Source organism: Pseudophryne corroboree, chromosome 4, assembly GCF_028390025.1.
Source record: "Pseudophryne corroboree isolate aPseCor3 chromosome 4, aPseCor3.hap2, whole genome shotgun sequence".
NCBI lineage: Eukaryota > Metazoa > Chordata > Amphibia > Anura > Myobatrachidae > Pseudophryne > Pseudophryne corroboree.
In genome coordinates this window covers 194,268,848-194,292,565 of record NC_086447.1, presented here as the reverse complement: position 1 = coordinate 194,292,565, position 23,718 = coordinate 194,268,848, and positions in this window count along the sequence as shown.

Below are 23,718 nucleotides of genomic sequence, written 5' to 3'. Positions count from 1 at the left end.
ACGTAGCGGCGGAAGTGACGCATCAAAGATGGCGATGCGTTCCACCGGTCCATAGACGGCGATGCGTTCCAAATTGCGTTCCACCGCCGTCTGCACACTTATCTTCCACCTCTAATGTATATTTACCCCCGTTTTTGTATATTCTAAGCACATCACTCTATTCCTTCATTAAATAGTAATCACTTGAATATAAAAAACGTCTTCTTTGTCTCAAATCCAACTGACATCCACATGAACACAGGAAGTGATGTCATATAGAACTGCCATGTGCATTCATTATTTGGATGGTATAAATAGAGCCTCTCTGGGGCTCACCAGACTTATTCCCTTGAAGAAGTCCAGACTCTGACGGACGAAACGCGTTGGAACTGTTTGCTGCTGATCTCCTATGATGGACAGATAAGCGATTGAACTTTTTAAATTCTGTACGCATGTTTTCTGGCTATTTTATGTCCTTGGGACAGTTTGTGTGCTGGTCTCCCTTTCTGATGGACAGATTAGCTTTCAATAATTTTTAATCTTGTACGTGTGTTGTCTAGCCATTGTATGTTTTTACATATTAAATTTGTATTTTATTTTTTAATGATTGGGCTATTGAATATGTCCTATTGGGAATAAGCATGTTCCCTACTTTAATTGCCCGTTATTGCAAATGATAACATATTGAATTTGAGAACGGTACACATTATGTTTTGTTGTGCTCTTCTTTTTTACATGTAAATCGTGAATAATGAACACTTGTTGGAAGTTCTTGTAAAACAGATAAGTGTTCTTGGCTATAATTACACCCACCTGGCTATTTCCTTTATATCTTGTTATTACACTCACAAGCGCTTATTCTCTCCACTACCTATACATATATATATATATAGAGAGAGAGATAGGGATGGGGGCACCAGCGACCAACGGTGTCAAAATAAATCTAAAAATATTCTAAAAGAAGTAACTGGATACGTTCAGATTAAAAAGTAAAATTACATTTATTTATAATAAGGGTTAAGATATCAAAAAGTTGTAGAATAGAAGTAAAAAATGACATAAAAAGAGAGCTGGAAAAAAAATTAAAAATATATATATAAAAAATACTTGAAGAAGTCTGAACGGACGAAACGCGTTGGGGTACCTCTAACTGATCCTCCATTTTTTAAAGATAAGCATCATTCCTTTATCATATTAGATTTTGCTACTCGGTATTTATATGTTTTGTATTTTTTATATATATATTTTTAATTTTTTTTCCAGCTCTCTTTTTATGTAATTTTTTACTTCTATTCTACAACTTTTTGATATCTTAACCCTTATTATAAATAAATGTAATTTTACTTTTTAATCTGAACGTATCCAGTTACTTCTTTTAGAATATTTTTAGATTTATTTTGACACCGTTGGTCGCTGGTGCCCCCATCCCTATCTCTCTATCCCTAAATCTAAGGCAGCTTATCACTGCCTGAATTTACTTGGGGGCTAGCTGACACCTTATATCCTTTAAGGCAGGCTTGTCCAACCCGCGGCCCGCGGGCCGCATGCGGCCCAAGTCGGCTAGTAATGCGGCCCAGGAGCAGCGCTGCAGCAGAGGGGGTTTTTTGGGGTTTTTTTTTCAAGTACGGACACCACATGTGAGGCTGAGCCGGCCCCAGCAGGCTGTCAGCACATCCTGATTGGATTGCTGCTGCTGGGACCAGCACCAGCTCACGCCCTCTCCGCTGTCAGTCACAGTGTAGCCCTCCTCCGCTGCATAGCGGCACACGTGACTGAGCAGCGCGAGAGTAGAGGAGCCCAGCGGAGAAGTTGGTTGTACAAGAACACGTAAGTGAGCCGGGGGTGGGTGTCTGTCCATGGCCGCGCCGCTGTACAGTGTTTTTTTTACAGCTACAAGGGGCACAGTACAAGGGCGCAGCTACAAGGGGCAAAGTACAAGGGGGCAGCTACAGGGCCACAACTACAAGGGGCACAGTACAAGGGGGCAGCTACAAGGGGCACAGTACAAGGGGGCAGCTACAAGGGGCACAGTACAAGGGGGCAGCTACAGGGCCACAACTACAAGGGGCACAGTACAAGGGGGCAGCTACAGGGCCACAACTACAAGGGGCACAGTACAAAGGGGCAGCTAGTGCTACAGGGCCACAACTACAAGGGGCACAGTACAAGGGGGCAGCTACAGGGCCACAACTACAAGGGGCACAGTACAAGGGGGCAGCTACAAGGGGCACAACTACAAGGGGCACAGTACAAGGGGGCAGCTACAGGGCCACAACTACAAGGGGCACAGTACAAGGGGGCAGCTACAGGGCCACAACTACAAGGGGCACAGTACAAGGGGGCAGCTACAGGGCCACAACTACAAGGGGCACAGTACAAGGGGGCAGCTACAAGGGGCACAGTACAAGGGGGCAGCTACAGGGCCACAACTACAAGGGGCACAGTACAAGGGGGCAGCTACAGGGCCACAACTACAAGGGGCACAGTACAAAGGGGCAGCTAGTGCTACAGGGCCACAACTACAAGGGGCACAGTACAAGGGGGCAGCTACAGGGGCACAGTACAAGGGGGCAGCTACAAGGGGCACAGTACAAGGGGGCAGCTACAGGGCCACAACTACAAGGGGCACAGTACAAGGGGGCAGCTACAAGGGGCACAGTACAAGGGGGCAGCTACAGGGCCACAACTACAAGGGGCACAGTACAAGGGAGCAGCTACAAGGGGCACAGTACAAGGGGGCAGCTACAGGGCCACAACTACAAGGGGCACAGTACAAGGGGGCAGCTACAGGGCCACAACTACAAGGGGCACAGTACAAAGGGGCAGCTAGTGCTACAGGGCCACAACTACAAGGGGCACAGTACAAGGGGGCAGCTACAGGGGCACAACTACAAGGGGCACAGTACAAGGGGCGCAGCTACAGGGGCACAACTACAAGGGGCGCAGCTACAGGGGCACAACTACAAGGGGCACAGTACAAGGGGCGCAGCTACAGGGGCACAACTACAAGGGGCGCAGCTACAGGGGCACAACTACAAGAGGCACAGTACAAGGGGCGCAGCTACAGGGGCACAACTACAAGGGGCGCAGCTACAGGGGCACAACTACAAGGGGCACAGTACAAGGGGGCAGCTACAGGGGCACAACTACAAGGGGCGCAGCTACAGGGGCACAGCTACAAGGGGCGCAGCTACAGGGGCACAACTACAAGGGGCGCAGCTACAGGGGCACAACTACAAGGGGCACAACTACAAGGGGCACAGTACAAGGGGCACAGCTACAGGGGCACAACTACAAGGGGCACAGTACAAGGGGCGCAGCTACAGGGGCACAACTACAAGGGGCGAACGTCTTCCCACGTCAGTGAGGGCATAATATTCATTCATTCGTTTGTAAGTATAATTTTCATTTTTATAGGTACCGACCCTTTTGGATTCTACTGGACAAGTGGACGTGACCGGCGTGGGATGTAGGTAAGTAATCTGTCTCTCATTCAGGTATCGTTACTGTTATTTTATTTTATGTGCGGCCCAAACCAAATTTTCATCTTCTAATGTGGCCCAGGGAAGGTGAAAGGTTGGACACCCCTGCTTTAAGGAGTGTCCACGATTGATTATATTTTTACTTACTTTATTCGCATACACCTGTGGCGCCATACTACCACTATTCCACATATATATATATATATATATATAGCGTGAAGCCCGGCACTCTCAGCATACAATACATACTTTGTCCATTGCCTTCCGTATTAGGAGAGTAAAGCAACTCCCCAACAATATACCTCTTGAACGGCGGCACTCAGAAATAGACACAGCACTGCAAGTAGTTGACAACATTTCAAAGCAAAACGGCTTTTTCGTTAGGGCATATACATTACAATTAACCACTCACCCAATTTATGTGCTCACCATCACCACGCCGCCTCCGGCCTCCTCCATTCAGCCGTGCGGGGGTTGTTGACGTCACCGTGCGTCCCGTCACCATAGATACAACTATAAACAATATTATACAATGCAACAGTGTTTAGGTGCTTTCAACAAACACCACTAGCAGCAAATATGTTTGACAAAGTCATAGTAACAACGTCCTAGTAAAAAATAAACAGTATAATTGACACTCAATACAATGTAACAGATCACTAGATACATAATCACATAGCCAAAATCACAAACAGCTATGCATACCACTATTTTCATTAAGCACTTTAGGGCTAAGAGTGTCAAGCAAGAAGATCCACTTGGCCTCTTGCTGTCTAAGTAACGATTGCCTCCTCTAGGTGATAGTGGAATATGATCTATTATCTTGTGTTTTAAAGATGTGGGGGAGTGTCCAGCCACGGCAAAATGCCAGGCAACTGGTTGTTCGCTTTTACCAGAAAGAACAGCCTCTCGAATAGCAAACCTATGCTGTCCCACCCTGGCTTTGAATTCGCAGTCGGTCTTACCGACATAATATTTGCCACATGTGCATATCAACACATAGATTACGAATTTATATGAACAGGTAAGATGATGGTAGATACACACACAGCAAACAGCAGCACTCACCGATCTCTGAAGGTTGTTTAATTGGGAAATGTTGAACTGCTCCTTGCGGTTTTCTTGATCCTACCTGTGAGGTCCATGAGTGATGCTGTCTGTTCTGTATATCTACTTGTGATTATATGATTCATCTGCCTGCCTCTGTATTAGGCGCCCCACAGTCTGAGGTGCCTTGGGCCCCCCAATCACCTTAATCCGGCTCTGTTTATAGGCTGAGTAGATTAAGGATATGTTCATTCCCAGGCAGCTCTTATAGACTGAAATCTGTCATATAGGCACCTGTTACTTAAGTACTGTTATCCATGCTTGTGTTGTTGATTGCATTTGAAACTTTAGCACTGGTGTTGTGGCAGCCTGTGAGTAGGCCGACTGTCAAAAGGCTCCGCAGTGCGAGTTGCACCTTGGTAAAACCGTGTTGCACTGCATGTAGGGCAGATGTAACATGTGCAGGGAGATTTGGGTGGGGTGTGTACAAACTAAAATCTAAATAGCACTGGGAAAAATAAAGCTGACCGGCATTTGTGTGCTACATGTAAAAGTAGCAATTATTTACCCTGCCTGTAAAGAATCCGTCACAAAGTCAGTGTTTGCACCAGCTCAAGGTCACTTATTGCTGGGAAGAAGTAGAAATTCACTGATAATAACAAGACAGAAATCTGCGTTTTTATCTTCAGAGGTTTGTGAACCCTAAAAACAGGGAGAAATAATATGCTTAACATAGTAAAGCAATAAATACTGGTAAGCATACAGAAAGAACCATATTATCATTATTGTGGTTTTTGGGATGACTGCAACAATTGGCAAAGAAAGTTGTCTATTTACTTGCAATACTATATGGGACCATAGGGGGCAGCAGCATTTCATTTTGATATTTTTTTCACTAAAGTCTTATGCAACACTATATTTAAAAAGTGGTGAATAAGTGCTCTTTCTCTAATCAGCTACTCTTGGAGTATGCACTGCAAAATGAAAGGCATAACAACACCTTCTATTCAGGAAGTTTTATAGATATGGAACATCTGAAAAATATAGTACAAGCATTGAAAAGAGCACGAGATATGTCTGAAATGATCTCGCTGATACTGAATACAATATTGTCAGGGCTGGATCTGTTCTCTCATCCACAGCGTATTGCTGAGGCAGAACAGTGGAAGATGAATGGTTAGTGGCACAGACTTTTCTTCATGCCCACGAGATGACTTATTACTGCTCTCCAAGACAAGATCGAGAACTTGGAAGATGAGACTAGAATCAACATTTAAAGAATTTTTGACTAGATCACTTGTAATTTGTCAGTACAGAGTTGACCCTGAATACCAGTATTGATACAGCCATATTTGATAGTGTGTGCATAGAACAAGCAAAGAGAAACCATACCATGAACAGAGACCTACAGCAGTCATAATGAGGACCATAAAAAACTGACATGCAGTAGCGGAACTAGAGAATGGTGGGCCCAGGTGCAACAATATGCATTGGGCCCACCTCCCATATTAAAAATAGGGACAGCTTGCGCCATCCCAAAAATAGTGTTTTGTCTTATTGTGAAGGGGTGTTACCACACAATAGTACTCCCAATTAACATTACACTGCACAGTAGTGCCCCTTATATGCGTTACGCCACACAGTAGTGCCCCTTATATGCGTTACGCCATGCAATAGTGCACCTTATACATGTTATGCTACATAGTAGTGCCCCTTATACACATTACGTCACACAGTAGTGCCCCTTATACATGTTCTGTCACCCAATAGCGCTCCTTAAATGCAATATGTCACATGGTAGTGCTCTTTATATACGTTACACCACACAGTAGTACCCCTTATACATATTACGTCACACAATAGCACTCCCTAAACATGTTACGTTACGTCACACAGTAGTACGCCTTATACACGTTATGTCACACAGTAGAGTTCCTTATACACATCACACAGCAGCACTCCTTATATACGTTACATCACACAGTAGCACTGTTTAAACACGTTAGGTCACACAGTATGCTTCTTAAACACGTTACTATACACAGTAGCTCTCCTTAAACATGTTACAGTACATCACACAGTAGCGCTCCTTACACATGTTACATCACACAGTATGCTCCTCAAACACACTATGCCACACAGTAGTGCTCCTTAGACATGTCACACAACACATTAGTGCTCCTTATACACGCATCACACAGTAGTGCCCCTTAAACACACCACGTCACACAGTAGTGCTCCTTATACACGTCATGTCACACTACACAATAGTGCTCCTTATACACGTTACGTCACACAGTAGTGCCCCTTATACACGCAACGTCACACAGTATTGCTCCTTATACACGTCATGTCACACTACACGGTAGTGCTCCTTATACACGTTACGTCACAGTAGTGCTCCTTATAAATGTTACGCAACACAGTAGAGTGCCTTAATCACGTTACACCACACAGTAGAGCACCTTATACACATGTCACAGTAGAGTGCCTTATACAAATTACGTTACACAGCAGTACTTACTGTATACAAGTTACGCCACACAATCATGCTCCTTATAAGCGTTTCACCATACAATAGAGCTTCCTATTCATATTACACCGGTGTCTACCTGATGCGCACTCTGACATTTATTTAATACGAGGAATGTGCACTGTTTCTATAGATGTAAACATATACCTATATATATATATATATATATATATATATATGCACACATCTGAACAAACAGCATAGCATAACACACACTCTCTCTGGTATTTACATGTTTGTTTGTATTTTCCACAACATACAGTGCATCTGGAAAGTATTCACAGCACTTCACTTTTTTCACATTTTGTTATGTTACAGCCGTATTGCAAAATGGAATTAATTCATTTTTTCCCTCAAAATTCTACACACAATACCCCATAATGACTTGAAAAAAAGTTTTTCTTTAGATTTTTGCACATTTATTAAAAATTAAACTAAGAAATTACATGTACACAAGTATTCACAGCCTTTGCCATGAAGCTCAAAACTGAGCTCAGTTGCATCCTGTTTCCACTGATCATCCTTGAGATGTTCCTACAGCTTAATTGGAGTACACCTGTGGTAAATTCAGTTGACTGGATACGATTTGGAAAGGCACACACCTGTCTATATAAGGTCCCACACTTGACAGTGAATGTCTGAGCACAAACCAAGCGTGAAATCAAAAGAATTGTCTGTAGACCTTTGAGACAGGATTGTCTCGAGTCACAAATTTATGGAAGGGTACAGAAAAATATCTGCTGCTTTGAAGGTCCCAATGAGCACAGTGGCCTCCATCATCCGTAAGTGGAAGAAGTTCAGAACCAGCAGGACTCTTCCTAGAGCTGGCCGGCCGTCTAAACTGAGCGATCAGGGGAGAAGGGCCCTAATCAGGGAAGTGACCAAGAAACCCGATGGTTAGTCTATCAGAACTACAGCATTCCTCTGTGGAGAGAGGAGAACCTTCCAGAAGGACAACCATCTCTGCAGCAATCCAACAATCAGGCCTGTATGGTAGAGTGGCCAGATGGAAGCCACTCCTTAGTAAAAACCACATGGCAGCCCGCCTGGAGTTTGTCAAAATTCACCTGAAGGACTCTCAGACCATGAGAAACGAGATTCTCTGGTCTGATGAGACAAAGATTGAACTCTTTCGTGTGAATGCCAGGCGTCATGTTTGGAGGAAACCAGGCACCACTCATCACCAGGCCAATACCATCCCAACAGTGAAGCATTGTGGTGGCAGCATCATGTTGTGGGGATGTTTTTCAGCAGCAGGAACTGGGAAACTAGCCAGGATAGAGGAAAAGATGAATGCAGCAATGTACAGAGACATCCTGGACGAAAACCTGCTCCAGAGCGCTCTTGATCTCAAACTGGGGCGACGGTTCATCTTTCAGCAGGACAATGACCCTAAGCACACAGCCAAGATATCAAGAGTGGCTTCACGACAACTCTGTGAATGCCCTTGAGTGGCCCAGACTTGAATGCAATTAAACATCTCTAGAGAGATCTGAAAATGGCTGTGCATGGACGCCTCCCCTTCCAACCTGATGGAGCTTGAGAGGTGCTGCAAAGAGGAATGGGCGAAACTGCCCAAAGATAGGTGTGCCAAGCTTGTGGCATCATATTCAAAAAGACTTGAGGCTGTAATTGCTGCCAAAGATGCATCAAAGTATTGAGCAAAGGCTGTGAATACTTATGAACATGTGATTTCTTCGTTTTTTATTTTTACTAAATTTGCAAAAATCTCCCAAAAAAACTTTTCACGTTGTCATTATGAGGTATTGTGTATAGAATTTTGAGGGGAAAAAATTAATTTATTCCATTTTGGAATAATGCTGTAACATAACAAAATGTGGAAAAAGTGAAGTGCTGTGGATACTTACCGGATGCACTGTACTTTGCACCTGCCACCTCCTGGCTGGCTCTCTCTCTGGCTTCGCCAAGGCTCATCAGGGCAGCTGCTGACATCTCCTGAATCCAAACGGCTTACTCCCGAGACTCTCCCTCCTCCCACCACTTTCTCACAGCATACAGGTCATGGTCCATCAGAAAACAGAAAAACCCAGAAGGCTGACAGCTGCAGCAGCACTGTGCCAAGTTTAAGGGGACCGCATCCAGGCTTCCTCCCTTGTTAGGGCTTGTGGCACAGCAGCATTCAGTGTGTAATGAGTCAGTCTGACTCATACTGCTGCCAGCTGCAGGCCCCTTCAGTGTACTGGGCCTCGGTGCAATGCACCGGCACTAGTTCTGCCACTGCTGACATGGTAATACTGATAGACTCCTGCTGAAAACACACAAACCTATTACTTTTCTCATCAAGTGCCTTGAAAACTAGAGCATTTTCACCAATTTGCAAAGAACTGTGTTATACAGTTTGACTCAGTGTGCTTGGCAAGAGTGAGAGTTATCCACAATGGAAACCCTGACTATTAGATGCTGTTTGGGATATTATATCTAGCAATATCCTTCAGTTGTCTGATGATTCTTTACCAGCTGCTGGGAGTCAGAAATCAAGACACAAATGCAGTATCTATGTCAAAGCTGATTCTGAGCTGCACTCGTTTATTTTCTAGAGGTTTATATAGTAAAAAAGTAAAAGCTTTACATAACGTCACCAAGGACTTTTGCCAATAATTACAAAGTTCCTCAGAACAATACAGAACATTCTAGCAAACATCATACATTTCTGTATATCAGCAAGTTCTCATAAGTCTCTTTGTATCTTGTGGTTGTTCCTCAAGGTTGTGCGGCTGGAACTTCCCACCTCTAATTACAGGAGCTTGTTGGCATTGAGACTTACTGCCTCATATCTGCTACAAGCTGCTTAAGGTTTAAAACACATTTTTCTTATATTTGATTTGCAAGCATCTAATTTAACCCTTACATTTCCCTCCATTTCATAATATAAAAATATACCAAAGTTGCCAGATATATAGAGGGGGGTTTTCCTCACCACGCTATGGTACCTACTTTTGAACTACTCAGACAAGCCCAGAGTAGCAAGGGCATTAACCATTCAATACCAATGATGGCTTAGATTCCACCCTTCCTACCCTAGCAGAGTCTTTTCTTCATATGCATTATGCAAACGTGTAAGTTTCTTTCTGAGGGAATAGGACATATAGCAATTTATAGAAGTTAGTATCACCATAACAGCTATAACTACCAAAAGCGGGTGCTGAATATATGAAACAAACTTTTTAATTGAAGGAGAATATCCAGTAAATATATCCCACCAATGGTGTTCCAAGTTCTCCCTCAATTTGTGTGCTATCTTTACCATTTGATTACCTTCCACTACAGTCTGCATAAGAGCCTGATTGTTACAGTAATTAACTTCCTTCAAATGTTCTTCTAATATCCCAGTATCATTGAGCAAATTAATGATTGCCTGTATATTAAAAGATACTGGTAAAATTAGCTACATTTTAATCCTTGCATATTTATCTCCTTTTGTTCATCATCATAGAAGAAGTACATAGCCTCCCTCCAAGTGAGAAATGAAATATTCTGGAAACAACCTGAGAAGGGACAAGGCACCTTGTGTACAATCAGTAGTCACTATGCAAACATGCTTTGTGTTTTTTTCCATAAACACATCTCTATCCGGGTTATGCATCTGCCAAGAGCAAACACTTGTAGGGTGCTCCAGTTTGTATGGTTCAAACAGCTGACTGTGTTGATTACATACCATTCACATATCTGTCTTAGTACATAGTTGCAGATTAAAGGTTTTATTGGTGGTCAAACCAATATGTGTCCCTTCCATTACTGGAGTCCATAACTGTGTCTTTATATCTGCTTTCAATGGTACTGGCTTCACCAGAAATTTACAAATAATTTCTGAGGTACTAATGTTAAATGCATCAAAAGTTCCTGCACAATAGGTGTCCGTACAGTGCACATGCATATCTTCCATATCAAGCCAATAACTAGTGATATTAAATGTTTGTCTGTAGAAATCTGAAGACCTGCTTCTAAATGCATTTTGACTAGTATGCTTCTGCATACGCTGACCCATAGTTTCCATATTGCAAACTGTCCGATTTAGGGTCATTGTAATATCCTCATCCAATAGGCCTTGCAAATATATAGTTTTATTTAAAGCTGAGTAGTTCCTTGTCCCAGTGGACAGTCTGTTGTAATACCTTCAAAGATGTTTGCATCCACTGAGCTTGATTGGTCACTATTTTGTCCATGTCAGCCCCTGCACTACTCATTTTCCCTGCCATCGTTTCTATATCTATAGAATTCAAGAATCCTATTCCTGTGCCTGTTACTCCTGTAACAGTGTATCATACCATTCTCTTGTGTATCTTTTATTACAATCAGGAGAGGCAGGGAAAGTAAAATGAAACTTATACTTGAAGGTCTTACTTCTAATGCCCATTCTAAGACAGGTAGATGGTACAGGGACCAATGTATCATTCTTGAGTCTGGGCTTATTTTCTTCAAAATGTACACAATCTACCCACACAAACCTGTTCAATATCTGTGTAAAATTCCTGCAGAGCAGGGTGTATCCTGCCTGAGGTGTATATATGTAGCATTTGTTATCCATATACTATTATTAGCCATGTACTTGTAATAGTTCACAGGGGATTTACAGTAGTCTGTTACATTAAAGGTACACTGAAATGCTGTTACGTTAGTCAATGTTACATTAGCCTATCCACTATCAGTGCCATAGAGAATGTATTTCTTCCAGTTATTCTGCTACTCTTTAATAACTGTAAACCGTTGGTAGTCACATTTATAATGCTTCCACATTGTTGGTTAGCGTTACAGGTGAAATGATCCCGTTGCCTAACCTTAGTGGAATTAATCCATCTCCAGCGTAATGTGACAGATTGTCCTTCGGACAATTCCTGTAACTGTTGGAGTAGTAATGCAGGGGACCATGTTTGTGTGTTATCACCCCTATAACAATGAAAAGGATATATAATTTCATGATGGGGGTGCTTCAAGAGTCACACTTGTCTTTCTATGGCTGGGACGGCAGTGTACACCAGTAGCGTCTGAATCCACTCAGCGTCTTACGAGCGTATTTGTTTGGATATGGAAGTGTGGTGAGTCTCCCTGTATCCCGCTCTATGGAGGAGGGGTATACAGTACTAAAAATTCTCTCTACTTGTTAGTATGAATTGTTAACTTTAGTACATATTGCATATGAGACCTGTATATTACTGTTGTTTCTGCATGTTATGTTTGGGGGGAAAAAACTGTTAAAATCAGAAGTACAATTTTCCTACTTACTTGTAAGTTGTATTCTCATATGACAATGTTTAATGCCTTAACATGTGACTGACTGCTAGTATGTGTGCTGACTTTTTTATGTCGTCAGTCCTGTTCTGACCCTCAATTCAGGTGCACGGTTGTGGTCAGATTGATCTTACTTCTATATATCCATATATAGGTGATTTTCAGTCACAAATTGTGTAGTCATTAACAGATTATTACCATGTCTGTGAGCGGCAAAAGTGGAGAGGAGAATTTCAGGCACTCCTACATCCCTAACATGTTTATCTTGAAAAACAGGGTTAATTGGTATAGGCCAGTTGGTCACTTATGAGGAGTTGTGTGCGAACTGTTTTGCTTTTCAGCAAAGTAAAAAACAGGAATTGGTTCAACAACCAGTAGAGCCACCATGGAATATGTTCCAAAGACTTTGTCTTCAATAGCAGACAGGTTAACTCCGGCAGCACCACCCCAGGGGTTAGGTTACACTATTAACCCATATATGCAGCTCCCTCCCTACGGCTTGGTTCCAGTAGCCTCTACAAGTAACCAAGGGACAGGTAAGACTAAGACAGATGCGTCTTTGTGGCAGACTCCACAAGATGATACAACAGATGATGATACAGTATATTCAAATACTCCGTATGATGATCAGTCGCAGAGTTTTAGTTCAGAAGATGTAGCTGAACTTATTGATGCTATGAATGCTGTTCTCTCTTTGGAAGAGCCAGACAAAACAGTGTCAAAGTCTAAAGCACCTGTGTTTAAACGAAGAAAGACAGTTAAAACTGAATTCTCAGCGTCAGATGAGCTGACGGAAATGATGGAAGAATCTTGGGTGATGCCCAGTAAAAAGTATAAGATTCCGAAAAGATGGGATTCTTATTATCCATTTCCAACTGCGGATTGTTCGAAAAGAGAAGTTCCTCCAAAAGTAGATGCACATGTACTGCGACTTGTGCATAAATCTGCTTTACCACTGTCATCTACCTCACTAAATTATGTCACAGACAGAAGGGTAGATAGCTTCTTGAAAAATATATTTTCTCTTGTAGGAGCAGTGGTAAGACCTGCTATGGCTTCGGCCTGGATAGCAAAAGCAATGGGCGAATGGATAGAGGAACTAGAGAATGGCCTCTCTTCTCCTAATGGAGAGCAAGAGTATCATTTAAGCCGTTTAAGACAATCTGCCCAATACTTGGAAGAAGCAGCAATTGATATGGGTACAATTGCTTCTAAAGCTTCAGCCTTGACAGTAGCCGCTCACAAAGCAGTTTGGCTACGTACCCTGAAAGCAGATGCGGAATCCAAGAAAGAATTGGAAGCATTGCCTTTCATTGGTAATATATTGTTTGGAAAAAAATTGTCTGATATTCTAGAATCGGAGGCTGAATCAAAGGTGGTCAGATTTCCGGCTAGTTATAACCCTAAGACTAAGGGTTCAAAGTTTCGGCCATTTCGAGGGCAAGGCAAAGCGAAAGCTAAAGAGGAGTCTAAGCAGCCCCAAGCCAATAGATCGGCCAGGGGTAGGAAGCAACGGGCTAGTAGAAAGCCAGCTTCCAAGCCTGAACAGAAACCATCAGCCTGAAGAGACGGGCCTCCGCCTGGAGGATTCCAGGGTTGGAGGCCGACTCCTTCATTTTGCACACATATGGCAACAGATGCTTGGGTGCAGAAGGTGGTATCTCAGGGGTATGGGTTCCCAGTCAGGAGGCAGCCTCCTCAAATATTTTTTTGCACCAGCCCATCTCGTATAGAGTCGAAGGCCAATGCCCTGCAAGAAGCAGTCCAAAAATTACTGCAGTCAGGTGTGATTGTCCCAGTACCTCCATCACAAAGGGGACAGGGGTTTTACTCCGATCTATTTCTGATCCAGAAGCCAAATGGGTCTTTTCGACCAATTCTTAATCTGAAAATGTTAAACAAATAGGTTCCACATGGAGACATTACGCTCCATAATGTTGGCTATGGAACCGGGAGATTACAAGGTATCTCTGGATGTACAAGATGCTTACCTACATGTGCCTATAGCACGGTCTCATCAGTGTTACCTCAGGTTTGCCATCCTCCAGGAACATTTTCAGTTCCAAGCCTTGCCCTTCGGGCTAGCAACAGCACCCAGGGTGTTTACCAAAATTATGGTGGTTACGGCAGCTTATCTCCGCAAGCAGGGGATAAGAATATTCCCATACCTCGTTGACCTGTTAATCCTAGCACATTCGCAGGAGTTACTTTTGAGCCATCTTCAACAGACAATAGTTTGTTTACAGAGACACAGGTGGCTCATAAATTGGGAAAAGTCGTCTCTGAATCCGTCACAGCGGATGGTTCATTTGGGGGCCATATTGGATTCAGATCTACAGAAAGTTTTCTTACCAGAGAAAAAGAGGGTCAAGGTGCAGGTCATGACTCAGGAAGCGTTACACACCCAGACAATGTCCGTCCATGCAGCAATGCGACTGTTGGGTCTGATGGTATCAACCTTCGACATGGTGGAATATGTGCAATTCCACTCCAGGCCTTTACAGCACCTTATTCTGACCAAATGAAACAGATAAAAAAGCAGATGATAAAGTTTCCCGTAAACGTAAAAAGGTCTCTAGCGTGGTGGCTACAGACAGACCATTTAAACAAGGGGAGACCCTTTTGGATAAAAGAAAGGCAAGTCATGACAACAGATGCCAGTCTGCAAGGCTGGGGTGTGGTACTCAGAAGCCTTTGGTTCCAGGGAAAATGGACCGTAAGGGAAAGTCGCCTGCCAATAAATCTGTTGGAAATAAGGGCCATTTATATGGCTCTAGTTCAGGCAAAGGACAGTCTGCAAGGAAGACCGGTCCAGATTCGCTCAGACAATGCAACAGCAGTAGCGTACCTCAATCATCAAGGAGGAACTCACAGCAAGAGACTGATGGAGGAAGTAACTCCCATTCTAATATGGGCAGAATACCATCTCCCAGCATTGTCAGCAGTGTTTGTCCCAGGTGTACAGAACTGGTAAGCGGATTTTCTCAGTCGACACACCATTCAGGAAACCGAATGGGCATTACACCCAGAAGTGTTTCAGACAATAGTGAACAGATGGGGTCTACCAGAGATAGACCTCATGGCGTCTCATCTAAACAACAAAGTTCCGAGCTACAAATCGAGAACAAAGGACCCCGGAGCGGTCCTTGTAGACGCACTGTCAGTAGAATGGAACTTTCATCTGGCGTATCTGTTCCCTCCAATATCTCTGTTACCCAGAGTAGTGAGAAAAATAAAGCAAGCAAAGGGAGCAATAATTCTAATAGCTCCAGCTTGGTCAAGAAGGCATTGGTACACAGATCTACTGAGAATGTCCGTGGAAGCACCGATACTGCTCCCTCAACGTCCAGATCTGCTAATGCAGGGTCCTTGTTATCACAGCCATCTGGATCGTCTGTCTTTGACGGCGTGGCTGTTGAAACCTCTATCTTAGAAGCTAGAGGATTTTCAAAACAAGTAATCCAAACTATGCTTAGAGCAAGAAAGCCTTCTTCAGCTCGTGTTTATTATCGAATATGGCAAGCCTATATTCATTGGTGTACTGAAAAAAGTTTGAATCCAAGATCTTTTAAAGTATCCAGGATTTTGGATTTCCTTCAAGCAGGATTGGATAAAGGTTTGAAAGTAGCTTCCTTGAGAGTTCAAGTATCAGCGTTAACTGTATGGTTTCAGCGAAAGATTGCTGATTTACAGGATGTACGTACTTTCTTTCAGGGAGTTGTACATATTCAACCTCCATTTGTTCCCCCTGCAGCCCCCTGGGATTTGAATTTAGTTCTTAAATTCCTCCAGGAACCTCCGTTTGAACCACTTAAGAGACCAGATCTTAAATGTTTAACGGCTAAAGTACTTTTTCTACTGGCAATGGCGTCAGCCAGAAGCGTGTCAGATTTAGGAGCGTTATCGTGTAAGTCTCCTTTCCTAAGTTTTTTTCCAGACAGAGCAGTTCTCAGAACTAGATCTGGTTATCTTCTAAAGGTGGTTTCAAAGTTTCACCTTAATGAAGAGATTGTAGTCCCAGCTTTTCAGGTATCAGGACTTTCTGCAGGAGAAGCGTCGCTGGACATAGTCCAAGCATTAAGAATCTACATAGATCGTACTAGTGCCATCAGAAAAACAGACTCTCTCTTGATCCTCTACGGATTTCATAGAGGAGGATGGCCTGCTAGTAAACAGACGCTGGCAAGATGGCTCCGAATGGTAATATCAGAAGCTTATTCTCATGCAGATCTCCGTACTCCGGCTAATGTCTCTGCTCACTCTACACGTAAGGTAGGTCCTTCATGGGCAGCACAACAGGGTGCTTCTCTGCAGAACAGATTTGTAAGGCAGCCACATGGTCTTCCATAAACACATTCTTCAGACATTCTGCCTTGGATACTTTTGCCTCTCATGACACAGACTTCGGGCGAAAGGTCCTCCTGAGTAATCAGGAGCGTCCCCACCACTAAAACTGGCTTTGGGAATCCCAATGTTATCCTGTGGATAACCTGTGGACCCAGCCAGAGAAATAGACGTTATGGTAAGAACTAACCATTGATAACATAATTTCTCTTATGTCCACAGGTATCCACAGGGGTCCCACCCTGACGCACCTGATTTGAGGATCTTGACAATCACTAAACCTCTTCCCTCTTGTATGGAATTGTGTGCATGTGTGTGTTCTTATCGCTTAAATAGGTTGATACCTGATGCTCCTGCCTAATCGCTGTGGAAAGAACTGATTTGACTGAGTCAGTGGGCGGGATTATATGGTGTAGACCCGATGCATCCTGGGAGGCCAGAAAGCTCGTGACCGTTTGGTGCCATTTCCGCTGTCGCTCCGGCATATCCCAATGTTATCCTGTGGATACCTGTGGACATAAGAGAAATTACGTTATCAACGGAAAGTTCTTACCATAACGTCTATTTTTGCAGTGAGATGCATGTACCCAGGAGTCTCTTCCTTGAAGCTTCACTGAAGTGGGTGTGGTCAGCAGCACCTGATAAGGTCCTTCAAATATAGGTTCAAGCACTCTTCTCACATGTCTTTTCAAGAATACCCAGTCTCCTGGCTTCAGTTGATGTGGCTGCAAGTCAGAATCTCGTTCTAACTGATCCGTTGAAGCTTTCATATATCCTGCCAGATCAGCATAAAAATGGAGAAGTTGTTGTGGATAATAACATCCTGTCCTAGGTATACTTCCATACAGTATTTCAAATGGAGATAGGCCTGTTTATCTCCTCTGTGAAGTGTGTACCCCTATCTGACTCTATGACTTTGAGTACCTCAAACCTACGAACCATCTCACTTATTAGCTTCTTTACTGTGACCTTAGCAGTTGCTTTGGCCGCTGGCCACAGCTCAGACCACTTGCTAAAAATATCGGTACATACAAGGGCATATTCATAGAGGCCGAACTTGGGCAACTGTATATAGTCGATTTGTAGTCTCTGGAATGGGAATTGGGGCCTTGGGGTAGTTCTCAAAGCTGTACGTGTCCTCTGGCCTGGATTATGTATTCCACAAATCCAACAGTTCCTGCAATGTTTTGCTTCTTTTTGTCCAAATCTAGGTGCTATCCAAACCTTGGAGACTAGTGCAGTCATTTGTTCTTTTCCTGTATAAGTTTTTCAATGTGTCACTTGTAGCTAGGTGAAAATACAGTTCTTGGTAAGCAAAGTCTGTCTTGACTTCTCCATACTCCATCTTCCTGTTGTTCTGCTCCTTTCTTTTTTTCCAGGCTTCTTTCTCATTCTCTCCTGCTTGGTTCTGAAGCTTAATCAGTATAGCATAACCAGGCAATTTGGTCTGGCTCTGGAATAGGTACTGTATAGGTTTGCCTTTTCTGCTGGGGCATTTTGCTGCCCTCTTGGCTTCAGCATCTGCCAGATTGTTGCCTCTTGTTTCAGGAGTATCGTTTCTTGTGTGTGCCTGGATCTTAATTACTGCCACTTTGTGTGGCCCTTGCAGAGCTCTGAACAGGTGACTGATTAGTGAAACATGTATATCTTTACCACTTGCTGTCTTGAAGTCTCTGCTTTTCCATAAAGCTTGCTTCACACCCCATGCATAATGAGAATCTGTGTAGATGTTGGCTGTGGTGCCTTCTGCATATTCCAGAGCTTTAGTGAGAGCTATTATTTCTGCTGCTTATCCTGTGGATACCTGTGCTGACAGGCTTGAAGGTAAAGAGCCAGAGTCAATTACTTCAGTAGATGAGGTAACTGCATACCCTGTATAGAGAGTTCCATTGTCATAATATCTGGAACCGTCCACAAAGAGTGTGTATGCTGGATCGGGCAAAGGGACATCAGTGACATTTGGAAGACCTTGAGTCTCTTGTTCCATAAGGGAGAGGCAATCATGAAAATTTGGGATTTTATTGTCTTTACCTTCTTCTGTTTCTCCTTCATATGACTCCTCCTCTTCATCTACTTCATTATTTGTTACTATCTCTCCTTTTGAATCTTGTGATTCAACAAATGCTGGTATCAATGTGGCGGGGTTGAGGGTAGTACATCTTTTGATGATGAGATTGGAGGCACTAGAAGTGCAACTTCATATTTGGTGAGTCTTGCTGCAGACAGATGTTTGGTTCTTGCCTGTTGCAATATTTCTGTAACTGCATGTGGTACCTGTATAGTAAGCTGATGGTCCAGAACAATGTCTGTGCTTTTGTCTTTTAAAATGGCGGCTGCTGCTACTTCTCTGACACATGATGGAGCTCCTTTAATAATGGGATCCAAATTTGCAGAGTAGTATGCTACTGGTCTTTGCTTTGTTCCATGAAGCTGTGCAAGGACTCCTGTTGCATGGCCTTTTTCTTCATGACAGAAGAGATTAAAGGGCTTGGTGTAATCTCGGAGTCCCAATGCAGGTGCAGATAGTATAGCTTGTTTGAGCTTCTCTACAGCTTCTTCACTTACCACGCCTTCCTGTTTCCTGCACCACATGTATAGTTACCTGCTGATTCTTTGCTTGTTTCTTATTTCTTTTCTCTTTCTCTTGATCCTCTATTCCCTCAAGCACCTGAAGCAATGCTGTAGCATCCATGCTCATAGCTTCTGGGTGGCACTGAAACAATCTCATTTTAAGTTCAGGATCTAAACCATTGAGAAACTTTGTTATAATAATCTTGATTCATCAGGCTCAGTAACAGGCAAACCCTCAGCATTCTGTCTGGTTGTCAGTTTATCAAAATAACTTCTGACAGTCATATCTCATTGTACAATGTCTGGTGCTGCTGGAGCTCTCTGTCTTTCTTCATGACACCACCACTGAATCCTTGCCAAATAATACTGTCCGCTTTCAACTATGTATCTGTCAGCTAGGGCTGGTGCTGCAGATATCACCAGTCTAGTACCCTTTGCCGCTTGATTGCCATATTTGTAAGCTGTGTTGCTACTCCATCCCCCAGCAGCGCCTTTGCTGCTTGTTCCAAGTCCACCCAGCATCCCCTCCACACTGTCTGTATTTTTGTCATGTATGCAGCGAATGCTGCAGGGTTCTTCCTAGGATCTGGAGCTTGTGGACTACTGTGTGTAGTTCTGACTTGTACCATGGAGTATAGCTCTCTTGTGGATTAGGCAAATATGCACGGGCGGCTGGTGTGTGTGCCTGTGCTGCTGGATCATATCTTGTGTTTGACACCATTTGTATCCTAACCGGATAGATATATGAATTGTCTTGTCCCATATAAGGCAGAACCCCTTTCCTTGCTCTCAGTTTTTGGGTTTCTTTATCCTTTACAGGTGTGTCTCTTTCAGGACTGACATTAAAATATTTTAACTGTTTCATTAGATAATTTGGGTTAGGGTTGGATCTGAGTGCACTGCCATTGTCTGGGCAAGCAGGCAAATCTGGTGGCATATTATTTCCATACTGTGGGCAGAATCTCCATCACGCAGGGATACATGCAAAGCAGAATGAACACTGCTGCTGTGGATATTCAGGGTCCCACTTTAATAAATGTTTGTGCTGGACTGTCGATCTGTGGGGCTGTAAAATCTATTTCAGACAGCTGGGGGTACTGTAAAACATATGGTGATGTTCCTGATATAGGTGTCACTGGTTGAGGCATTGGTGGGTGTATTACTGGTACATCAGCTAGTGGGGCTGCCTGTACCAATGCTGGTGGCTGAGGTGGGTTACCTAATGATAAAGTGGGTACATAGGGTGGTGGATTTTGTGTACTGTCTAACTCTTCCTCTCTCCTTTTCCTTGTCTCATCTTGTACCTCTTGTGCCACTGCTTGCCATATTCTGCATGTGTCAGTGCAATATTCTCTTGCTATCCAAACTGAATTCAACATAATAAATCTGTGCCATTTATCATAATCTAGTGTCCCTCCTGTAGGGAAACCTGCGCTTTTAAAGATTTTGGAGATTCCCTTCAGGGCTTTCTTACCCTCCCTATCTCTCTGTGATTCTTTCCCTGACCCTTGCTTCCCTGTGCACCCATTATTCGGGGGTAGCTAATCCTAAAATATCCCTTTAACCTTAAAGTATTGGGCTGCCTTTGCATGCACTTGTAGCTATGTTAGTGAGGGTAAGTACTGCAAATAGTCCTGGATATGTGACAATATTACTTTATCACCTGTATACTTGAAATATCCTATCTTTATTAAAACAGTTTCTAATGAAAAACGCATAGATCATACACTTTCAATCTTCTGAAGAAGAACAAGGATTTTCAGACTGTGAAAACAATTTTTGCTTCCTTTCCCACCTAGCCCAATGCTGTCGTCTATGCCAGTAATCTGTCACCTGTCCGTTTTCTCAATATAATAGCACTTGTATATTTAGAACAGTAACCTTTAATATGGCATAAGCATTCAAAACCTGGACCTTCCATCCCCTGATTATGCATATATATATTACAGATATCTTTATACATATAACCAAAACAGACAACTGGGTTTGTTAGAATCTTGCTTACCACACACAGATAAACAACTGATACAAAGAAAATGCACTGAGCATGAGCAAACAAGTGGAAAATCACACTTGAGTTTACGCACCATACAGATTTAATGGTCAGTGGTTGTGCTGTGCTGTCAGCGGGGTGATGTCATCTGCCACGGTGTTGAGATCCCGGATTAAGAGCCCCCAGGTAATGTTAGGTATATTCTATCTAGAAATATCCTTCAGTTGTCTGATGATTCTTTACCTGCTGCTGGGAGTCAGAAATCAAGACACAAACACAGTATCTATGTCAAAGCTGATTCTGAGCTGCACTCGTTTATTTTCTAGTAGTTTATATAGTGAAAAAGTAAAAGGCTTTACATAACGTCAGCAAGGACTTTTGGCAATAATTACAAAGGTCCTCCGAACAATACAAAACATTCTAGCAAACACTATAAATTTCTCTTATGTCCTAGAGGATGCTGGGGTCCACATTAGTACCATTGGGTATAGACGGGTCCACCAGGAGCCATTGGCACTTTGAGAGTGTGGGCTGGCTCCTCCCTCTATGCCCCTCCTACCAGACTCAGTTTAGCAAATGTGCCCGGAGGAGTCGGTCACAGCTAGGGGAGCTCTCCTGAGCTTTTCTGGTTAAAGTTAGTTTTAGAGTTTATTTTTTTACAGGAGGCTGTTGGCAACAGCCTGGCTGCAGCGAGGGACTAAGTGGGGAGCAGTGTCCGCCCTGTGGGGTCTGAGCCACTGACTCCGCTGACTAGACACTGAGCTCCAGAGGGGTCGGATTGTTCTCCGCCACAGGGGACCGCTCGCCCCAGCAGCATGCCGCCAACCCCTTACAGAGCAGAAGAGTGGTGAGTGAGACACCAACCCCCCTAAATAAGCGGGGGGCCAGTGTGAAGATGGCGACAATGGGGAGGGAGCGCAGTATTAACTGCGCTCCTGTGAAGGTCCAGAGGCACATGGTGCGGTGCTGTGAGGGGCGCCCTGGGCCAGCGCTTACCCCCACACTGGTCAGCAAGTCTGTCGGGGTCCGCGGATCTCAACCAGCACATTTCTCCTCAGGCCAGTATAATCTATGAATAGTGGGAAGACAGCGCCATTAAGGGGGCGGAGCTTCTCCCAGCAGCATTCTAGCGCCATTTTCCTGCCTGCACAGCGTTGGATGGAAGAACAGATCCCTCCACAGCAACTCCAGCTATCAGTACACGGTACCAGGGGGTTGTAGAAGGGAGGGGAGGCTGTAAAATGACTGTGTCTCCTATTAAGGGACACAGTCTGCGCTGACAAGGGGTCTCCCTTTACTGAAAGCACTGTGGTGTGGGTTGGCTCCGATCTCTGTGTCTCTCTTGTCATTCTTGGGGGGGAAACTCTGTCTGCCCCCACCTGTGTGTGTGTGTGTGTGTGTGTGTGTGTGTGTGTGTGTGTGTGTGTGTGTGTGGAATGTTTGGTGGTCTCCTTTAGCTATGTCCAGGGACACTGTGTCATATGTTGCAGAGGATTTATCCTCCCATGATGATCCCATTCCATGTAATCAGGATAGCACTGGTTTAGCACAGATACCAGCAAGGGAACCAGAGTGGTTTTCCTCTATCAAATCTTGGATTTCTCAGATTTCTGACAGGGTTGCAAGTAATGAATCTGCAACCCAGGTATTACAGAGCTCTATGGCAGTATGGCCTGTTTCTGGTACCTCAGGACGCCCCGCTATATACCCCCACAAACGTGCGCTTGTGCATGTCACACAAGACAACATAGATACTGATTCTGACACTACAGATGGTGACGGGGATGTGTTGCGGGGGTCCGCATCTCTTGCAAAGGAGGTGCAATTGTTGATAGAGGCTATCTGGGATGTGTTAAATGTTAATGATACCACACCTGAGCAGGTTGAGGAGGCTTTTTTCACTGAAAATAAAAAATCCTCGCTAACCTTCCCTGCGTCAAAGGAATTGAATGCTACAGAATATTTGAAAAAGCATGGGAAAACCCTGAGAAAAAATTCCAGGTCCCTAAAAGGGTCCAGGTGGCCTTTCCTTACCCTGGGTAGGATAAGAAAAAATGGGAAAACCCGACGATTATTGATGCCTCTGTGTCCAGACTCTCAAAGAAGGTGGTTTTACCTGTTCCAGGATCTACCGCCTTAAAGGAGCCGGCTGATAGGAAAATTGATAACACGCTTAAATCAATGTATACTGCTTCAGAGGCCATATTATGTCCCACTATTGCTACTGCATGGATTGCAAAGGCAATAGTAAAGTGGTCGACTACCTTACTTGAGGATTTCGATACTATGGATAGGGATGACGTTGCATTGTATTTACGCAACATACATAATTCTGCCGATTTTATGGTAGAATACATGAAAGACCTGGGTTCCATGGCTGCGGTAATTTCTTCCATGTCTGTTTCAGCTCTTTGGGGACTGTGACTGCGCCAGTGGTCGGCCGACGCGGAATCCAGAAGAAGTGTGGAGTCCCTACCCTATACAGGTCAGGCTCTCTTTGGGGAAGCTCTAGATGCGTGGAT